The following is a 6,569-nucleotide window of genomic DNA, read 5'->3' as shown; positions in this document are numbered from 1 at the left end:
AACTAAATTATTTGGAATTATTGCCATAATGTTGGAATCTAAAATTGTTAATTACTGTGTGTAGAAAAGAAGGAATGAGTTTTATCCGGCACAGTTAGCCTTGGGGTCTGGTTGTGTGCAGTTTCCTTTCCACTCTTCACAGAATTGGGGATGGTTTCAATGAGCACAGCCTACAGTAGTTCTAAGGACAGATGGGGTGGGCAGGTAGAAGCAGGAAGCACAATCCCTTCTTTGGGGTCCTCTAAATTAAGGTAATTTGTAAGCTTGCTAAGTTTCTTGAAACTTGAAACAATGGTTTCAAGAAACCATTGGTGTAAGCAAAGTCATCAATTCTGGAAAAATAAATAGCTTACTGGGCTTATACCCCAAAGAGATCTAAAAGAAGGGAAAGGGACCTATATGTGCAGGAATGTTTGTGGCAGCCCTGTTTGTAGTGGCCAGAAACTGGAAACTGAATGGATGCCCATCAATGGGAGAATGGCTGAATAAATTGTGGTATATGAATGTTGTTCGGTAAGAAATGACCAGCAGGAGGATTTCAGAAAGGCCTGGAGAGACTGAGATGAACTGATGCTGAGTGAAATGAGCAGGGCCAGGAGATAATTATATACTTCAACAACAATACTATATGATGATCAATTCTGATGGACCTGCCATCTTCAACAATGAGATGAACCAAATCAGTTCCAATGGAGCAGGAATGAACTGAACCAGCTACACCCAGAGAAAGAACTCTGGGAGATGACTAAGAACCATTACATTGAATTCCCAATCCCTGTATTTTTGTCTGCCTGCATTTTTGATTTCCTTCACAGGCTAATTGTACACTATTTCAGAGTCCAATTCTTTTTGTGCAGCAAAATAACGGTTTGGTCATGTATACTTATTGTGTATCTAATTTATACTTTAATATATTTAACATCTATTGGTCATCCTGCCATCTAGGGGAAGGGGTGGGGAGAAGGAGGGGAAAAATTGGAACAAAAGGTTTGGCAATTGTCAATGCTGTAAAATCACCCATGCATATAACTTGTAAATAAAAAGCTATTTAAAAAAAAAGTGTTTGGGTTATATAGGTCCTAAACAAGAAAAGTATTTACTGAGAATCTATATTATATAGAAAATGATTTCTAATGATTGGTCTTTACACCAGGATGACTTTAAACTCAAGAAGAAGAAAGAAAAAAGTGGAAGATATTAAATGAAATCTCTTGTGTGTATATGTGCTGGTAAATTTTTATTACTTATTGCAACTTCATGAAAGTAAAAATAACTAACTAGTCCTAAAAGCTGTGATTAGTGAAATTTGCTATTGAGATAAAAATCTCTTGGGACTGTAACTGATATTGTTTTGAATTTTGAATTTAGGTATGATTATCTGATGGGTCATTAAGTTAGTAATTCACAATTAGAAATGTCACAAACTACTCAGAGAGATGTGATCCTGAACAGTTATGGTTAGAAGTCTGTATCTGAGGATAACCGTGGCTTTGCTTAAGATAGGATCCTTCTGGCTCAGTTTACCAATTGTGTTCTATTGAACATGAATGTTTCTCACTTGATTATTCCTTAGTCCGGCTATGATGTGGAATTGTTATGATTGGCTATCAACTGTGATTATTATCTGAAATAAAAATGTTTTATCCTGCCATATTTGTGTCTCTGGATTAAGCCTGAAGGACCAGTTTTAATGCTATTATGCTATTTGATATTCCTGCTTTTTCTTCTTATACATAGAGCAAGTAATCAGGAGAAGATATAAGCACAATGCAAGAATATAAGATCTTGCTATTTTCAATCTGAAAATATGTAGTCATTATATCCAAAACAATTAGGTAAATGAGCATTTGACCTAATCATCTATCTGTTAATATCTTATAAAATAAAGTCCTTAAATGTTTCAAAATGATGTAAGAATAAATGGCTATTGATACAACTGTCTATTATTCTATTATTCTACTAGTTATTAAAACTAAATCAGAAACATCTTCAGTGTGGTTTGGAGAAGAGAGTTTTAGTTCAATCAGTTTTCTTGAAAGTATATAATTTATGGAATATTTCGTGTTACATCAATAAAAATCAATTTTTTTCAAATTTGTTACTGATGTGGAAATTACAAGTTTGGCATAGAAATGTTCTCTCACAAACACCTTATTTCATATGCACTATTAAAGCCAGCCTCTTATAAGTAAATTCATTTGTTCAATTATTGGACCTAGGACTGGAAAGCCTCTACCTGCAAAAATGTCATCACTCATGTTTCCATGCCAACTGTTATTTAAACTTCTCTTGAGCTTCCTCTCTTCTGGGTTCTAAACCATGCACTTCCAACAACTTGCTCAACCTAGATACCATCCTCTACCCAATCTCGAGGCAGCACCCTTTAGATACCACAACTACCGTCTTTAAATCGAGTATTTACCCTCTTCAATCTGGATCCTGTGGGAGGAGCCATCCTGAAGCAGTTTCAGAAGATGACACTTCCCCATCCCTTATCCCCAAATGGATTTGGGTTCTAACCGGGGAGGAAATGACACGGCCAAAGTTAGAAATTATTTTCCTGTGATGTAATAGAAACCTTAATAGTAGCAAAGATCCCAATACTTTTCAAGAAATCTCAAGCCACCTGGCCTTGGGAATGATATAATCACTTTAGGAATATAGCTATTGGGAATGATGTGACACAGTCTTGGAAAATGTGTGTGAAAAACGGGGGTTGAGCCTGATATCTTTATTCCACTAAGTTATCTTTCAAGGATGTCTGGTTTGTCATCCAAAAGTCTGGGCTGCTCTCACACACCTGGACTCAGACAATGAGCATTTTAGTTTCATGAAAGGAGGGGAGGGGCAGCTGGTGGTGCAGTGGACAGAGCATCAGCCCTGAAGTCAGGAGGACCTGAGTTTAAATCTGGCCTTAGACAATTAACACTTTCTAGCTGTGTGACCCTGGGCAAGTTACTTAACCAGGAAAAAAAAAAAAAAAAAAAAGGAGGAAGGTAGTTGCTAGTCCCCATTACCAAACTTCCCACCAATCATATCAACCCCAATCCCATGACAGCATTTGTCTTGCTCTGTTCTTTGTTCTTCACTCCCTAAATCCACCTCTAATACTTTTCCCTACAAATTTACTTGTTTGCTCCTAGCTATCTCCATTTTTTTTTTGGAAGTTAGCCTGCTTTAATTAAGATTACAATTATAAAAATAGATTTTTTTTGTTTCTTAAAAAAACAAATTTAATTTAAAAGAGCAAGTGCTTGTTGATTGTGAAGATAGAATTAGCTGTACTAGATGAGAAGAGTCAAAGATAAATCAGATGATGATTCCAAAGTTGAGAATGGCAAGTTGGAGACATCATGACAAAGGATTCTAGCATTTATGGCATCAAGGGTGGGTATGGATGCAATAAAGCCCATGTTGGGGGGAGAAAGATAATAAAAGAAGGAATGGGTTAAGTAGGTTCATGAAGGTGGGGAGAAGGATCAATGTAATTCTAGGAGTTGATGAAACCTAACAATTTCCATGCTAGGCAGAAAGTGACAAATTTCACAATAAGCAAGCACAAGCCAAATCAATAGGATTATAGGCATAATTTGTCACTTATACTGGTTTGGCATTAATTTCCTGAAGACATTAACCAATTTGCTGCTCTATTTTCTGCTAACTTATTACTCTAACTGATGTAATTTGTACATTTTGTAAACTATAAGGAAGCTAGTTCTCCCAGACGATGTATAGGATAATAGAAGCCACAATTCCTATATTGGGCTTCTACTTCTCAATGATTTAAGATCTTGATCAACTTCTATTGTCTCAATAATGATAGGCGAAACCATCAGCTTCCTTTGCCCCGCCCCCCTCCCCCCCTCCCTCCCCACCGGTTAGCAACCTTTAACAACATTGAAGGAACTTCTCCAGACTATTTTGATAAGAGTACACATCCTTTATCTTCCCAGGTACTTCTCCTTTTCTCACAGTCTATATAATCTCTCCCTTTCCAAGGCATTAATGCAAAAATCATTTTTAGATCATGCCCATGATCTTTTCTCATAAAAGACATTTAAGAGACAGTTATTGTGAATTTATCACCTTGAGCCCAACCTTTTGAATCAGTAATTGCTCTCCTGATCTCCTCATACTGATTCCCTAATTCTGATCACCCAAATTTATGATCTTGAATTCACAATTTTATATTTATATAATCTTAACAGCCCTGTCCTGAAGCCAAACAATCCTTTTACAACTCCTCCATTTCCTTTAAAACCCAGTTCAAAGTGGATAGAGCACCAGCCCTAAAGTCAGGAGGACCTGAGTTCAAATCTGGTCTCAGACACTTAACACATCTTAGCTGTGTGACCCTGGGCAAGTCACTTAATCCCAGTAGCCTCAGCAAAAAAACTCCCCAAAAAACCCAAAACAGTTCAAATTTCACTACCTGCAGGGGCCTTATCCCCCAATTCCCACAGCTAGTGCCTCCCCTCAGAGATTAGCTTTTAATTACTTGTATCTATTCTGTACAGACAGAATTATTTATATGGCTCACTCCTGTTAGGAAGTAAGGTTCTAAAATGCAGGCACTAGTTATTTATTTAAACATCTTGTTTATTTAAAAAGTCTATTAAAAAGTTGTTTGTTAATATATTGGGTTACTTGTCTAAGGGAGGGTTGGTGGGAGGAAGACAAGGAGAAAAATTTGGAATATAAGGTTTTGAAGGTTGAATACTATCTTTGACTGTATTTCACAAATAAAAAGCTATTATTAAAAAAAAAAAGTTGTTTGTTAAAAAGTAATCTGCATGCTTAGTTACGTCTCCTCCCACACACTTATCTCTATGCAGATTATCCCAGCTAATTCCTAGGCTCACTCCTACCCTATTCCATCCATCATTTAGACCACTGGTTTGCACTCTAGATAATTTCACCCTATTCTTAACACAATTATTACATCATCTAACATCTCCAAAAAAATCAACAAGCATTGCATTTTTGTTTTTCTTCCCAGGTTATTTTTGCCTTCTTTCTAAATCCGATTTTTCTTGTGCAACAAGATAACTGTATAAATCATATATTGTATTTAACATATACTTTAACATGTTTAACATATATGGGACTACCTGCCATCTAGGGGAGGAGTTGGAGGGAAGGAGGGGAAAAGTTGGAACAGAAGTGATTGCAAGGGTCAATGTTGAAAAATTACCCATGCATGTGTTTTGGCAATAAAAAGCTATAATAATAATAAATCAACAAGCATTTTACTGTGTGCAAGACACCATTAGGTACTGGAAATATAGACAAAAATTATAAAGTCCCTGCATTCAAGAGACTTAAATTTTACAGCCTAAACTTCTTCAACCTCTTCAATTTAATTGAAATATTTCCCCCCAAAAATACAGACCTCTAAATTCTATTACATAGCCACTCCTCTGTTTCTCAAATTATAAAGAAGGGATATTTTGCTTACCTTAGCTATTTCCAAACCATATCTCTATTTTTCAAAATACAAACAAAAATACTTTTCAACAGTCTGTCTTGCAAAATTTTGGGTTCCAAATTTCCCTTCCTCTCTCCTCCCCACTTCCCTTAGACAGCAAGTAATCCAATATAGGTTAAAATAGAGAAGAATGTGCATTTCTTCTGACCGTATTTCCACATTTATCATGCTACATAAGAATATCAGATCAAAAGAGGGAAAAATACAATGAATAACCATTTATAACTAGTATGAGCCAAGTACTGGGAATACAAAAAGAGGCAAAAGACAGCCTGTGGCTGTGACCCTACAATTAAAACTACCATCTCCTATTCTTTTTTGATGTCATTTGCTGACCTCCACAGCAGTCTCTCAATGTCATCTGTGATTTTATTATCTGGATCTGTCTTTCCCTCCGTTGCTTGCTATCGACTTTGACTATTGAGTATTCCATGTTGATAACCTCTCTAAAACCCAGATCATACATTGTGATGGAATTATTGTTCAACTGTTTCAATAGTGTCTGACACTTCATGACCCAATTAGGTTTTTTTTAGTTTTGTTTTGTTTTTAGCAAAGATACTGGAATGCTTTGCTATTTCCTTCTCCAGCTTATTTTACATATGAGGAAACTGAGGCAAATAGGTTGTCTGATGCATGATTTAATCTCAGAAAGAAGCAGCTTCCTGACTCCAGTCCATCCTGTCCACTGATAAGATAAATCTGTCCATGGCTCAGTGGCGCCTTTCATCTCCTCCTCCCCATCTCCCACTACATCTCATGGTGTCCTTCTCAACCCTCCCCTTCCCCCGCCTCACCATGCCTTATGGTGTCTTTCTACTGATAGCTAACTAACTCTCAAGATACTACATCTCTTTTTGCTATTTAGCCTGCCAGCTAAGGGCACCCCCTGGGGTGTTCCCTTTCTCCTGGTAAATTGTGAGTTCCAGTAAGGAAGTTGTCTTTTCTATGGTTAATTATTGCTATGTGCTCTCCCAACTCTATCTCATATTTACCACTCTCGGTGTCTATTGTTTTCATTTTGTCTGCAATCTCTTCTCCTAAATAAACCTACAAATTTGCCAAAGAGAATGGCCATGAT

Source organism: Antechinus flavipes, chromosome 4, assembly GCF_016432865.1.
Source record: "Antechinus flavipes isolate AdamAnt ecotype Samford, QLD, Australia chromosome 4, AdamAnt_v2, whole genome shotgun sequence".
Classification (NCBI taxonomy): domain Eukaryota; kingdom Metazoa; phylum Chordata; class Mammalia; order Dasyuromorphia; family Dasyuridae; genus Antechinus; species Antechinus flavipes.
This window is presented reverse-complemented; position numbering follows the sequence as displayed.